This window comes from Pantherophis guttatus, chromosome 14, assembly GCF_059756535.1.
Source record: "Pantherophis guttatus breed Tessera chromosome 14, ASM5975653v1, whole genome shotgun sequence".
Classification (NCBI taxonomy): Eukaryota; Metazoa; Chordata; class Lepidosauria; order Squamata; family Colubridae; genus Pantherophis; species Pantherophis guttatus.
The window spans coordinates 6,193,101-6,209,520 of NC_142076.1; positions in this window are offsets into that span (position 1 = coordinate 6,193,101).

The window sequence follows — 16,420 nt, forward strand, 5'->3', positions numbered from 1 at the left end:
ATCTCTAAAGCCCTATCAAAAAAATAGCTGTCTTTTTAAGTGAGCAAAATTTTCCATTTTCTCTTCAACGTATTAATATTAAGATACAATCATGGGGGCGGGGAGGGGTTTGGGGGTGAGGGAGAGCAGAGCTTTAGAATGTATCTCTGTGGTGGGAAGCAACAAAAGAAAAGTTAAAAGCAGTAATTTAGGAAACTTAAATGTGACACTGTATGATAGATGCGAGTTCGCAAACCAGGGAAATGAGAAACATTAAAATCATATATTAGAATAGATCAAAGTCCACATAACCAGTTTATGTCAGCAAGTTTCTTTTGATATGTCAGCCCCCGAAGAGTGAGAACTCAAGTAGACTTTGAAGATGCATTTTCAAATGGGTACACTTATGTTTGAGAGCAAAATTAGGCCAGTGAAAAACAAAAGCAAAGAAGGTTTTATTCCTCTCAGTTTTTTTTTTAAATGATTTTTTTGGGTTCCTATGTTCATCAAAAGGGACACGGTGGCTCAGTGGCTAAGACACTGAGCTTGTCGATCAAAAGGTCGGCAGTTCAGTGGTTCGAATACCTAGTGCCATGTAATGGGGTGAGCTCCCATTACTTGTCCCAGCTTCTGCCAACCTAGCAGTTCGAAAGCAGGTAAAAAATGCAAGTAGAAAAATAGGGATCACCTTTGGTGGGAAGGTAACAGTGTTCTGTGTGCCTTTGGCATTGAGTCATGCTGGTCACATGACCACGGAGACGTCTTCGGACAGCGCCGGCTCTTCGGCTTTGAAACAGAGATTAGCACCACCCCCTAGAGTCGAGAACGACTAGCACATATGTGTAAGGGGAACCTTTACCTATGTTCATCACTGAGCTACACATCATTCCCAGCTGTGTCTTTCTGGAGATGGTAACATTATGAGAAAATTCAGAAACATTGATGTACTTGATGTACAACATAAGTTGCTGTTACACATTGATTTAATAGGATACATCAGGTTTAGAGAGTGTAAGGTGGACTGTATTTTATGAATGTGATCTTCTCTTCTGCAGGGTGTCAAAGAAAACATATACTTCAAATCATATATCCTGTGAACGCAAGCTAAAATGCATCAGATTGAAATTATCCTTGCAGAAAACATCCACATCTACAGCGTAGCTGAAAGAAAGACCCTCCCCAAACAAACAGATTGGTGACCTGGAACCATTCCCTCCCTTCCTCCTCATGCTTAAAACATAGAATCAGAGGGCTGGAAGCAGTGGTAAAATCTAAAATTTGTTACTACCGGTTCTGTGGGCGTGGCTTGGTAGGGAGGGTAATGTGACTAGGTGGGCATGGCCATTTTTTTTTTTTTACTTTTAAAACCATTTTTTTACATGTAAAAAAATGCTTTCAAAAGGCTCTGACGATCCCAGCTGAGTTGCCTAATCGGCAGAAGGCAACTCAGCTGGGATCGTCAGAGGCATTTAAAAGAAAAAAAGGGTTTTTTTCTTTTAAAAGCCTCTGATGATCCCAGCTGAGCCGCGTGATCATCAGAGGCCTTTTTTTTTTACTTTTAAAAGCATTTTTTGGCTGAAGAGGTTGTAGAAAAAATGCTTTTAAAAGTAAAAAAAAAAAAAGCCTCTGATGATTGTGCTGCTCAGCTGGGCATGGAGAGGGGAGGGGCAGGGATTTTTGCTACGGTTCTCCAAACCACCTGCCTCCATCACTACCAGATTGGGCGATCTGGTCTGTATCAGGAGCATTTCTCCCCTGGCTGGAAGGAACCTGGAAGGGACCTTTAGTCCAATCCCCATCTCAGTCAAACGGTTGTCCAATCTTTTCTTTTTAAAAACTCCAGCGATGGAGAACTGGAGCAGTAAAATATTCCATTGATTAATTATTGTCACTCTCAGGAAATTTCTCCTTAGTTCCTGGCTGGATCTCTCTTTGATAAGTTTTCATCCATTGCTTCTTGTCCTACTCACAGGTCCTTTGGAGGACAGACCAACCTCCTCTCCTCTGTGACAGTCCCTCAAGCAATGGAAGATTATCAGCGCTCTTCCCAGCTGCGGAGAGACGCGGAGGAAAAACTTTCTTCATTTACTCCACCAGCTCACTCCCCCCCCCTCCAGACATCCAGACAGTTCCCCCCTCCCCCCGTTACAATGGCAGCCAAGCAAGCAAGCAATAAAAAGGCGAAGGCTGACACACAGGACTATCACGTCATCTCTAATCCTTATCTTTGATAAGGCTAGGCATACCTAGCTCCCTCAACTGTCCATCATGCGATTTAGTCTCCAGGCCGTGCTCAACAAAGAATGTTCTTTCTGTGCCAACTCAGAAAACTCAAACTGCCCAAGGAGCTGCTGATCCAGTTCTACAGAGGAATTATTAGACCCGAGGTGGCGCAGTGGTTAGAGTGCAGTACTGCAGACTACTTCAGCTGACTCCTAGCTGCAGTTCAACAGATCGAATCTCACTGGCTCAAGGTTGACTCAGCCTTCCATCCTTCTGAGGTGGGTAAAATGAGGACCCAGATTGTTGGGGGCAATATGCTAACTCTGTAAACCGCTTAGAGAGGGCTATGAAGCACTATGAAGTGGTATATAAGTCTAAGTGCTATTGCTATTACTAAGTGCTATTATTGAGTCTGTCATTTGCACCTCTATAACTGTCTGGTTTGGCTCTGCAACCCAACAAGACAGACACAGACTTCAGAGGATCATTAGAACTGCAGAAAAAACAATGGCTACCAACCTGCCTTCCATTGAGGACCTGTATACTGCACGAGTCAAAAAGAGAGCTGTGAAAATATCTACAGACCCCTCGCATCCTGGACATAAACTGTTTCAACTCCTACCCTCAAAACAATGCTATAGAGCACTGCACACCAGAACAACTAGACACAAGAACAGTTTTTTCCCGAATGCCATCACTCTACTAAACAACTAATTCCCACAACACTGTCAAATAATTTACTAAGACTGTATTAGTATTATTCTTCTCTTCTCTTCTTCTTCTCTTCCTTACTAATATTTATCTCTTCCCACTTATTACTATAACCCTCTTTCTTGTATCTTTCAATTTATATTGTTTTTATTTGTTTCCTAGTACAATTTGATAGCTTATTAGTAACCTTGACTATCACTAAGTGTTGTATCTTTTTATTCTTGATGAATGTATTTTATTCTCCTTTATGTACAATGAGAGCATATATACCAAAGACAAATTCCTTGTGTGTCCAATCACACTTGGCCAATAAAGAATTCTATTATTCATACTTGTGAATTTTAGAATTAGAATAACAGAGATGGAAGGGACCTTGGAGGTCTTCTAATCCAACCCTCTACTTAGGCAGGAAACCCTACACCACTTCAGACAAATGGTTATCCAACCTCTTCTTAAAAACTTCCACTGTTGGAGCATTCACAACTTCTGGAGGCAAGTTGTTCCACTGATTAATTGTTTCTAACTGTCAGGAAATTTCTCCTTAGTTCTAAGTTGCTTCTCTCCTTGATTAGTTTCCACCCATTGCTTCTTGTCCTGCCCTCAGGTGCTTTGGAGAATAGCTTGACCCTCCCTTCTTGTACACTGTAAAGCACTGTAAAGCAGTATATAAGTCTAAGTGCAATTGCTATTTTCCTTTCTTGGGTGGAGTGGGGATTGCAAAGCTGTCTTCAATGCTCAGATTCTGCTTTTTAAATTATAACAAGCTTGCAGTATTTGTTTGGTTGCAAGACCAATAATTTGAAATGTTCCAGTAGAATATTTCAAGTGGGATGGGATCTCTCTCTCTCTCTCTCTCTCTCTTTGTAGATAACAAAACAACTTCACCATTTTGTGCTCATTAATAGAACTCGGTATGTTTAGCCTTGAGAGAAAAGGTCTGAAGACTATTACAGAATGTGTTTTTTTCAAGGAGCTGAAAAAGTGTCACACCGAAGACCACAACATCAATTGTCTTGGAGCACCAGGGCACAGGGAAGAATGATTTGTAAGTTATAGGAGGGCAGATTCTGGCTGAATGTTGGGGGGGGGACTTTTTAATAATAACAACAGCTTGACAGTGGAACCAATTTCTTAGGGGAGTGATGAACACACTTTCACAGTCTGTGTGTGCAAGCTGGGGCTGTCAGGGATGCTTAAATTTGGGTTCCTGCACTGCTCAGAGATTCTTTCCAAGACTGCTGGCTGCATAATCTGTAAATGCCAAAATCTGACCACATCAGATCCCCAGAAAAGTATTGGGTCTAAGTCAACCATGGAAAATACAGTTGGACTATCAAAATTGAGAATAGATAGAATTGAAAGTTCTATTATATCTAATAGATCTAACAAGAAAGGGAGGGAGGGATCGATTTGTTTTTGACAAGGAAGGAAGGAAGGAAGGAAGGAAGGGAGGGAGGGAGGGAGGGAAGGAGGAAGGAAGGAAGGAAGGAAGATGAAAGTTAAGAAACATATGTAGATGATGTTGACTTTGTTTTCAGCTGATAATTACTTTCTTATTGACCCTCCTCTCTCTTAAGTATTTTACCTTTCACCCCTTCGTTTTGTCCTTAAATTCTTACTCTTGAAACGCATAAATCATCAATTCATTTCTTTCTCTTTCAGCAAAACATCCATACAGGGTTCCATGCTTTTCTCACATTTTATCAGTGGAAGTCATGAAAGGAAACAGAATAATTTCAAAAGAAATCCAGTTGTTTATTAGAAGCTCCATGTCGCCAGCTCTAACTTTATGTAATTTACAGCCCTAATCATGACCCTGTTTCCCCCCTCCCCCCCAGGGTGTGTCATCAATCACTTTCGCAAACTCTCCTCCAGCCACTGTCGGTAACCCTGGGAGACAGCCTTGAGAAAGATGTGCCTGGAATGTGCTCCTGTCTGTGGCTGCCGTGTTGCTTCATCGGTTTCCCATCCCCCCTTGCCTACTCGTGATCAAGCCATGGATGCTTTGCGAGTTGACACCTAGTTTTCTAATGTTAGCTTTCTCTCCACTCACCAAGCCTAGTGTTCCTACTGAATTTGGAAGTCTCTAACTTGGAGATTCCTTTGAAGTTCTTTCTCAGATGCTTGATTGGGCTCCAGAGACCTTTTGCTTTCTCTCTTGTCAAATTAGACTTGCAAATGTTACCGTGATCTTGTATAGCTGGAACTGAAAGAGCCAAAATTAACATCAAACCATAAAACTTTTAATACTGAGCAAATGCTTCTCGCTCTCTCGCTCTCTCGCCCTGCTTTTCCCTCCTTTTTTAATTCCAGTCATAATCATCTTTCATAGTTCAACAAAAGTCAAACAAAGTACAAACCTAAATATCTCTGCTTTAAAACACGAAGGCATTATCACAAATCATGCTTGGATTAAATCAAACTATCCTAGTACGAACTCTGCAAAAATCATACCGCCCGAGTTGATTCGAACAGCTCCTGAAGAACGCACTTATTTTCCTCAAGGTTTTTGGTTCGCCTTGAAAATATTTTTCTCTCCCTGAAGCGTTTTTTTTTCCCCCAGTTCAGTTCTGATTTTTCTTCAGCCCAGATTGGATGTCAGTCACAGTCTTGAGAGTTTCTTCAAAGAGAAATCTACAAAAGCAACCGGAATACTTTGCAGAGTTATGATTCTGGGGAAATTCAAGGTGCCATCTATCAGTTCCAAAGTCTGCACAAATTCTGAAATAATCGAAACTGTTGGAACGGCTTGCAAACCATTTCAGACTATTATCCAGGGGTGAAATGCTCCCGGTTCGGACCGGATCACCCGATCCAGTAGCGATGGCGGCGGGTGGTTCGGAGAACCAGTAGCAAAAATCCCTGCCCCCCCTCCCATGCCCAGCTGAGTCGCACAATCATCAGAGGCTTTTTTTTTTTACTTTTAAAAGCATTTTTTCTACAACCTCTTCGGCCGAAAAAATGCTTTTAAAAGTAAAAAAAAAAATGGCCACACCCACCCAGTCACATTACCCCCACCCACCAAGCCACGCCCACAGAACCGGTAGTAACAAATTTTAGATTTCACCACTGCTATTATCTTACCAAACTGCTCCGTTTCACAATAATTTAACTTAATACATAATTAAATAAGAAAGAAAGAAAGAAAGAAAGAAAGAAAGAAAGAAAGAAAGAAAGAAAGAAAGAAAGAAAGAAAGAAAGAACACAAATAATTTTTTGATTATGGACTTTGTGTCAGAGTTCCGACGGATGCCCTAATTAAATCATGAGTCTCGAGGCAAGCTTCAAAAGAAATCCAGTTATTTATTAGGAGCTTCATGTCAGCACATTCCCAAGTGAAGCCAACTCTGACCCTATGTAATTTATGCTCCAATTATGACCCCGTTTCCCCCTCCCCCAGGGTGTGTCATCAATCACATTTGCCACCGGAGCAATTTCACGGGTTGTAGCGGTCACTCCCCTTCAGCTGCTGTAGGTAACCCTGGGATACAGCCTTGAAAGAGATAAGCCTGGAATGTGCATCTGTCTTTGGCTGTTGTGACATTTCTCCGGTTTCCCATCCCCCCCCTGGCGTATGGAAACTCGAAAGCAGGCCAGGGATGCTTTGCGAGTTGACACTTTGCAAATGACTGCAAAGAAATATGATCCTTCCAAACTCCCCCCCCATCCTGTCAGAACTAATTTTTTTATTGCTCCCACCATCCTGCCAGAACTGATGAAGCTTCTTGGATGAGAAGTGAAACATCTTCAAAAAAACAAACAAAAAAACAAAAAACAATAATCCAGTTGTCTTTTGAAACCAGATTCACTTAACAACCAGGTTACTAATTTAAGAACTCCAGTGATTCAGTTAACAAATGTGGCATGAAGAGTCATAAAATGGGGCAAATTTCTCACTTAACAACATCCATTTCGGGCTCAATTGTGGTCATAAGTTGAGGACTACCTGTAATAAGTACTCCCTACACCTGCTATCGTCTGTGTGATGAGCAACCACAGCCATTGTGGTGCCTTGGGGTGGGAGGTCGATGGTCCATACAGTATTTGCTGCCGGATGATGGAGTTTTATCTTGCATTTATATTTTTATAATATTGTGCTCAATGTCAGAGCTGTTGCATCCATCTATTTTGTTTCTCCTTCTAAGCTAGTCCCCAGCTACAACTTTCTACTCCTGTTCAATCTTAACTTTTATATATATATAACCAGCTAAAAATATAATCGTTCAAAGCTCTCCATAATAATGGACTTATTTAATAAAATCAGGCATAAGTTACAGAGCAGCCATCAATTTTAAAGTATTTTTAAGGGTTTTGATCTAGAATTTGGGTGGCATTGCATTTAGACTAATAACCATAACTATGATTTATGTGTTTGTAACTGGAATAGCACTGGAGCTTTGATATCCGTCCAAAGTAAAATTTATAGTCTGCTACGGAATATATAAATAATGAACAGCCATATGTCATCTTGCATTTAAAAATTTGACTCCTTCCCCAGCCAGGATAGAAGTAAAATGAATTTTAAAAAAATTAAGTACGTTGGGGATCCTTGTATTCTTTAATGCCTTATAAAAGTGGCACAGAGGTAGAAGTGATTTAAATTATATTTTCCCTAGCAGCAAAGGGAAAAAGAACAAAGTGAGCATTTACACCTATGAAAATAATAAGCGTGCAAACTACAATGCAGTTCAAGATATACAAATGGAAGGAGCCTGTCTGGCTTCCGGCGCCGCCAGACGGTCCTCCGTGACCGCCGCCCCGTTGCCTGTAAAAGAGCTGCCTTTACACCTGAAGGGCGGCTCGAAAAACTCCATTTCCTGACGGAAATGTGAGTCAGAGCAGGCGAGGGCAGGTAGAGCCCTCTGCGAAGTCCCCAGAGGCTTTTTTTTGACTCTTGGGGACGAGCAGGTTGAGGCTCCCTATTTCCGCTCACCGTCGCTCCGGGCATCGGGAGCACTCTGCCTTTTTGCAGAGCTAGGCGCTGGAACCGGATTAACCAACGAATTTAACAGATGGATTTATTAAAAAAGATGAGACTTGGACTTGGGACCCTAAATTGCAAGTATCCTTAATGAATTTATAAGCATTTCAGAGTGAAAGAGGAAAAAACTTTAAAATGGCGACCGCTGAGGCTTGGGAAGTAGAAGAAAGCTGAAAGTGAGAGTCCTTCCGTAATAGATACAAAATAGCAGAATATATAGTGCTGGCTACAATTTGGAAGAAAATTAGTTATTTTAAGTTCCTTTCTTCTTGGAGATTTATACTTGATCTTGTTTGGGGAAAAAAAAAGAGTTTGCTGGCAAGATGGCGTTAAAATTTATAAAGCCTGATAGACAAGCGGGGGGGGTGCTCCCCCACTCACAACTGTTTGAACAAGCTTTGAGCCTACAGACTTTGCAGAATGGTTTTAACTTAAAAGAATTTCTTCAGGAGGAAATGGCAAAATATCATGAGACTGTGAACCAGAAATTTGAAAAATTAAGGCAGGAAATTAAAGAAATGATACAACTAAAGTATGATAACTTGCAACGAAAGATTGTAACAGTGACTAATGATTTTTCAGAAGTTGTTATAAAGTTGGATACAAATATTAAATTACTAGAGTCTAAAATGGAGGAAATTGATGATAAGATTTATAAGTTGGACAACAAAATACTAAGAATTGAAAAGGATTTAATAAATATTCAAGACAATAGTTTAGAAGTAAAGTCTAAAGAGGAAGCTGGTCACGAGACTTATAATGCAGAAGATATAAAGCAAGGGATTGAAAGAGAAGTTGTAATGATGCAATACAGGCTGACAGAATTTGCGATCAGAATTAGAGGTTTACAGGAAAATAACAGTGATGACCTAAGAAAAACATCTGCTCAAGTTCTGGCTGGGATCTTAAAGGTTCATCCTGAGGAGGTATCCTGTAAAATTGATAAGGCCTATAGAGTAAATTCTTGGATTGCAAAGCAAAGGCAACTGCCTAGAGATGTGATGATTTACTTTACAGATAAAGAAATAAGAAATGATATTGTGCAAAAATCCTTTAATTCTACTTTACAACTGTATGGGAGAAAAATTTGGATATATAAAGAATTGCCGCCTAAGATGTTAAGAGATAGAAAGAAATTTGGACTTCTGGTGACTGAGCTAAGAAAACAAAATATTCTATTCAGGTGGGATGTCCCAGTGGGTATAATATTGAGATATCAAGGAGTAAGATATCAGTTAAATACTGTTGAAAAAGCAGAAGAATTTTACTACAAGGTCCTTAAAAAGCAAAATCAACAAGAGATAGAAACTCAAGAAAAGCAGAAGGAGATGGCGGTAATGAAGAAACAACAAGTCACAGAGGTCTCCACAGATGAGCCGCTTTTGGATTCTCTCTCAGAGGTCTCAGCTGGACTATTTAATATAAGAGAGGCGGTACCGGATTCTAATGTAATGATTTATCAAGCCACAAACCAGCATGGAAGTCAATCAGTTGATATACAATTTACAGAACCAGAAAGATTTAAGCCACAAAAGCAAAACCAACAAGATCAAGTTATAGATCAGCATGAAAACCAAATAGTCGATACACAATCTACAGAAAGGAATTCAGGATGGAGATCCAACCCACAAAAAGTCAAGAAAAGAAGAAGTAGGTCTCACAAAAACAAAAACTTTTAAATTAAACAACAGTATAATGCCAGTTATTTATGAGAGGACTGAATATATGAAAAGATAATGGGCAAAGTATTGGTTTATTTTATCCTGAGGAGAGTGACAGATCTCTGCAGTGCTGAACTTTTGGGATGTGAAAAGGGCCTTAAATCGAATGGATTGGAAATATCTTTTTCTTTTTTTGGATTTCTTGATAAATATATTACGTTTATGCTGAGTTACATGGCAAGAGATTTACTGGATTGGGGCACGCAGAAGATCTGGTTGTTACCCTATTATGGTGGTTGGAATTAATAATCTGGATAAAAGACACCTCTATAGACATTATATGGAATATAAATATAAAGTCACTCGGGTGGTTGTTGTGGTTTTTTTTGCAACATGAAGATATTTGTTATGGATGGGGGCAGATGGTAATTGAAGATTGAAGATACTGAAAATGTTGTTGGAATTAGGATGCGATGTTACCCTAACATGGCAATGGAGTTTATCATCCAGCTGAAAGACACTACAGAATATATGGATTACAAGCTTAAAGTTTTTTTTTTTAGGATTTTATTTATATAAGGGAATATTTTTCTAGTTGAGTGGGCAGAAGAATAAAGATATTAATATGGTAGTTTTGTAGGAAAGTGGGTGGAGATAGGTTAGGTTACTGATTGTTTAGTTTAAAGAAAAGGGATATTATGTCTAGATGTGAATATATGTAAAAGATTTGAGCTAAGAGATGGGGGGGAGGAAATGGGTAGCTGAACTGAATAAATGTTAAATTAGGATTTACTATATAGTCTTATAGTGGAAGGTTGTTTTGAAATGTTATATTAATATATACAAAAGATTTGACTTAAGAGATATACGTATGGGGGGTAGTAAAAGGGTAGATTATGAGCGGAAATCACTAAATTGGGAGATATAATAATATTATTATGTTAAATTAGGAGTTATTAGATAATGTTATAATAGAATGTCACTTTGAAATGTATAGCATAGTATAGTATAAGGGGGATATGATAATTTTATTAGAAAGAAAGGGTCAGCATATGGAGATGGAGTAAGTGGATGGTAAAGTATGATATAATCTGTTATGAATTTGGGTTTTATTATGAAGAAGTCACAGGGGAAGGGGAGGGTGAGGGGGGGTTAGGGAGGAGGGGGGGGGGAAATCTGTATTTGAAAAACTTTTTCAATAAAAAAAAGATATACAAATGGAAGATTTGTGAGCTCACGTTCCAACCATCCACCCCTGGCCAAACTGCTTTGGGTCCCTGCTCTTGTATCTTAACTCTTCAGGTTGAAACTCTGAGACATGCCTTGCTGTAGGGAGAAAGAGAGGACACCAGTGATAATCCATCTCTCACCAGTTGCAATCCATAATTCTCAATTGCCTTTGTATTGTTGTTGGTTTACTCTTTTGTGAAATCTGAGTGGTGTGTGGCAGCCTAGAGGTGAAGATGCTTCCCTCTCACTCTGAAGGTTGGGAGTTCAATTCTAGGCAGCGACAAGTTTTTCTCTATCTCAGGGTGCAAAGACAAAAGATATCTGCTGCTAACTCCACCTAGGCATCAGGAAGGGTATCCGGCCAGTAAGCACTCAGTTCCATTCAGTTGCACCATCTCTATCCCAAATTAAGGGATTACAGCAGGGGTGAAATGCTCCCGGTTCGGACCAGATTGCCCGATCCGGTCGCGATGGTGGCGGATGGTTCAGAGAACCGGTAGCAAAGATCCCTGCGCACACACCCCCATGCCCAGCTGAGCCGCTTTTTTTTTTTTACTTTAAAAGCATTTTTTCTACATTTTTCAGCCTCTTCAGCCGAAGAGGTTGTAGGAAAAAAAAATGCTTTTAAAAGCCTCTGACGATCCCAGCTGAGTTGCCTGATCGTCGGAGGCTTCTAAAAGCATTTTTTCCTTCAACCTCTTAAGGTTGTAGAAAAAATGCTTTTAAAAGTAAAAACAAAAAAAAAAGTTGGCCATGCCCACCCAGTCACATTAACACACACACACCCCGCCAAGCCACGCCCACAGAACTGGTACTAACAAATTTTAGATTTCACCCCTGGATTACAGGGTCATTAAAAGGGGGGGGGGGAACTGCTTAGTGAAATCTCTTGTGTAGGAACATATTCTTTTTAATATTTTTATCCATCTGTGCATACCTATAGAGTTCAGTGATTAATAGGGAGTGCCATGTTTCGGGCTGAAGGCTACAGCTAGTCTTTGAATGATGTGCTCAGGGCCCTATGTTCCCAAAAAAATATATTTGACTTCATTTATATTAATTAAAAATAGGTAATGTTTACTCTTTAGTCAGGTATTTTGCCTTCTACAATTAATCAATCAATGAATTCAACAGGCTTTGGTTACTAAGAGTTTACATAGTCCTCAGGCTCAAGCATCTCTATGATTTATGATTGCGATTAAGAGCCAGTTTGGTTTAGTGGTTAAGGCACCAGGCTAGAAAATAGGAGACAGTGAGTTCTAGTCCCACTTTAAGCATGAAAGCTGCCTGGGGGGCTTTGAGCCAATCACCAGGAGATGATGCATTTACAATGGTTAGATTTGGGAGATTCCATTCTATCCCATACAACAGGGGTGAGCAACTATGTCCCTTTTATGACTTGTGGACTTCAACTCCCAGAATTCCTGAGCCAGCCATGTTAGCTCAGGAATTCTGGGAATTGAAGTCCACAAGTCATAAAAGGGACATAGTTGTCCACCTCTGCCATACAATGAAGCGGGCAAGAGATAAGCACCTCGATCCACATATTAACTGTATTGCCCAGTGGGAGGCCCATATTAAAACAACATACCTCATGTGTGGCCAGAGTTTGAAAGCAAAATTTAATACAGCACAATTTCTGACTAAAATGATCCGACTGAGATCAGCATATGTGGGCCTGATTGGAGTAGATTGCAGGGGTGATACAGAAATATGTTACGTTGCTTTACTCTATTTTACATATCTATATATCTATATCTGTTTTCTGAGGTTTTCGCGGGTATTTGTATGTAGGTCTTTGGTTATTCGGGTTTTCTCCCACGTAAAATTGGAAGTGTCTTGGTGACGTTTCGACCAAGTCTCATTCATCATCTTCAGGCTGGTGTTTTCGGCTTCGTGCTTCTAGGAGCAAATATCTATATCTATATATTGCTGATAAAGAAATGAAGGGAGACTAATATACATCTATTTCAAGCTTTTTAGCTCTCATCGGCTAACCATACCCTTACTCGGATTCGAACTTGGGCTTCCTGCATGTTAAGGCAGTTGAATTAACCTTCTGAGCAACAGGTTCTCCTCCCTTCATCAGCTTGAGCCAGGGGAAAGATTAAGTGTTTTTCTATCGAGACACCTGGTTTACCCCAACATGTGGGAGGGGGCATTTTGCTCCCTTTCGTCTTTCAGTTCCAATCCAGGAGCCCTCAAGTAATATATATATTTACATGTATAATTGACAGACTAGATTTTATTATAGATTTTAGTTGTTATTTATTATTTTATACTAGAATTTTTAATTATATATTTACTGAGCATTTTTATTTGTTCTGGTCTCTGGTCTAAGACTGTAATAAATTGATTGATTGATTGATTTACATATTTATGTATTCAATTATTGTATTTTATCCTATAACTATTGTATTTTACCCTATTCTTATTTTAAATTGTCTGTATAGGATTTTATTGGTACCCTGTTTCCCCCAAAATAAGACATCCCCTGATAATAAGCCGAATCGGGCTTTTGAGCGTGTGTGCTAAAATAAGCCTCCCCCTGAAAATAAGCCCTCCCCAAAAATATTTAAACACAGCTGGAAATCAGATAAGACAGCAAGAGGAACCCCATCTTGCTCCACACACCCCAAAATAATAAGACCTCCCTGAAAATAAGGCCAAGCGCTTATTTCAGGGTTCAAAAAAATATAAGACAGGGTCTTATTTTCAGGGAAACATGGTAACACATGTTCGAACCTTGTACATTGATATGGCCTATAGGCTAATCAATCAATCCATCAATTAATAATAATGTTGGTAACTTCTAGTCTCACCTTAGGCATGAAAACCAGCTGGGTGACTTTGGGCCAATCACTGTCAGGGTTCCAAGTAAAACCCCATCGAAAAAAAACTCCGAGGCTGGATGTTCCTCAAAGTTCCATTTTATTAGAGATGTCATATTGGCACATCTGGGAAAACCCGAATCTGAAAGCTTCCAGGTTTTTCCCACCCAGAAGAAAGTCCAACTCCCTGCCTCTATACCCACATGTCCATTGCATGGTCCAATCAAGGCACCATCCCAACTGGAGATGTCTCCCAGTTCCGGCCTTCCAGGTTCAGGGAAAGATGTCCTTGACTCTCAGAGAAAATAATGTTATTTTGACTACATATCACCCTGGCTCCATACAATCCCCACTCCCAGTTTCCCACAATGGTAAATGTGGCAGGCCTGAAGATCCAATGAAAAAGATGGCTTCCAGGCCTGGCAGTCACTCTATCTCAACCCAACTCATTCTACAGTGTTGTTATTGTGGAGAAAATAGGAAGAGGAAGGAATATTAGGTATATTTGCTGCCTTCAGTTACTTATAAAGTAACAAAGGTGGATTTTAGGTTTATAAATAGAGAAAAGGAGTTTGTGCCTTCAAATTTCTGGGAGGCAACCTGTACTAGTTGTGAAGTTTTCTTGGCAAGGTTTTTCAGAAGTGGCTTGTCATGGCTTCCTTCCGAGGACTGAGAGACGATGACTGGTTCAAGATCCCCCAGCTGACTTTATGCCAAAGGTGGGACTCACATGCATGGCCCTAACCTTGTGTCTTAGCCACTACACCAAACTGGCTTCTATGTCCTGCAATTCCAACATTTTGACATTTTCAAAGTTAGTGCCAGCCTTTAAATCTGAGGAATGCCACCTTCCATTTGCCCGAATTGTAACTCTTTAACAGATCTTTAACAGATTAACAGAGTTAGAAGGGACCTTGTAGGTCATCTAGTCCACCCCCTCACTGCCCAAGCAGGAGACCCTACACCATTTCTGACAAATGGCAGTCTAGTCTCTTCTTGAAAGCCTCCAGGGATGAAGCTCCCACAACTTCCGAAGGCAACTTCTGTTCCATCAGTTGATTGTTCTCACTGTCAGAAAGTTTCTCCTTATTTCCAGGTTGAATCTCTCCTTGGTCAGTTTCCATCCATGATTCCTTGTCTGGCCTTCAGTTGCTTTGGAGAATAGCTTGACCCCCTCATCTCTGTGGCAGCCCCTCAGATATTGGAAGACTGCTATCGTATCTCCCCTGGTCCTTCTCTTCACTAGGCTAGCCATGCCCAGTTCCTATAACCATTCTTCATATGTTTTAGCCTCCAGTCCCCTAATCATCTTGGTTGCTCTTCTCAGCAGCTTTTCTAAAAACTCTGAAAAGTATTTCTGTTGCTTTGGTAGATGTCACTTTGAAGACCCTCTCAGAACTATGATTGACTAACTTGATACTTTAACTATTATGCCAAACTGATTCTGATATATCTATATTGTTGTTAATTGCAAAGTCATGTCTGACCCCATGGACAACATTCCTCCAGGCCTTCCTGTCCTCCACCATTCCTAGAAGACAGTGGTGGGTTTCAAATTTTTTTACTTCCGGTTCTGTGGGCGTGGCTTGGTGGGCATGGCAGGGGAAGGTTACTGCAAAATCCCCATTTCCTCCCAATCAGCTGGGACTCGGGAGGCAGAAAATAGATGAGGACGGGGCCAGTCAGAGGTGGTATTTACCGGTTCTCTGAACTACTGAAAATTTCTGCTACCAGTTCTCCAGAACCTGTCAGAACCTGCTGAAACCTACCTCTGCCCGGAGACCATTTAAGCTCACACCAACTGCTTCAGTGACTCCATCCAGCCACCTCATTCTCTGCTGTCCCCTTCTTCTTTTGCCCTCAATCGTTCCCAGCATTAGGCTCTTCTCCAGTGAGTCCTTTGTTCTCATTAGGTGGCCAAAGTATTTGAGTTTCATCTTCAGAATCTGGCCTTCTAAAGAGCAGTCAGGGTTGATCTCCTCTAGGACTGACCGGTTTAATCGCCTTGCAGTCCAATGGACTCGCAGGAGTCTTCTCCAGCACCAGAGTTCAAAGGCCTCAATTATTTGGCACATAGCCTTCCTTATGGCCCAACTTTCACAACCATACATTTATATATCTATATGTGCCGCTAAATGTTGAGAGATAATTTCAATCCTCAAATTTTGCCTATAAAAAGGCATGTCTGCATTCTTAGCCTGGTGGTATTGATAGAATGCTGGATTCCACAGAAGTATCCCTGATCAGGTTGCCCACATCAGAATCTCAAGTGCCATGGTATCTTCTCCTCCTCCTTCATGAAATTTTCTGGGTCAAGGAAGGGTTGATCCCCCTATCTCTTCAGCTCCTCAGGATCACAAAGTGCTTGGTTCTTTTATTGTAATTTGACATTTCCTTCCTGTCCAGTGATTTATTGCTTCGGATGGTGTGTGCCAGCTCTAAAAAACCTCTACTGTTAAAAGGGTCAATAGATCAAAAGTTGCGTGATGAATCTTGTCATATGTTGGACACCAGAAGTAATTACCTCTCAGACATTTGCAGACAAAACAAACCAGTCAAAAATGCAAGACCACAGAAATATTAAGATGATCTCAGGTGATTCAAAGTATACAAAGGACATCGTAAATTGGCTACTGATTGTTGGTTTTTTTCCACCCCTATAAAGAAATATCAGGGATTTCATTTTATTCTTAATCTAAGGATGCATAAATCTATCAATAGCACCTCTTTCTCTACTCTGCATATATTTAGTGATAAATCATCCTGATAAATTGCAGTTTCGTGGTGTCGTTTAAAAAAAAGAG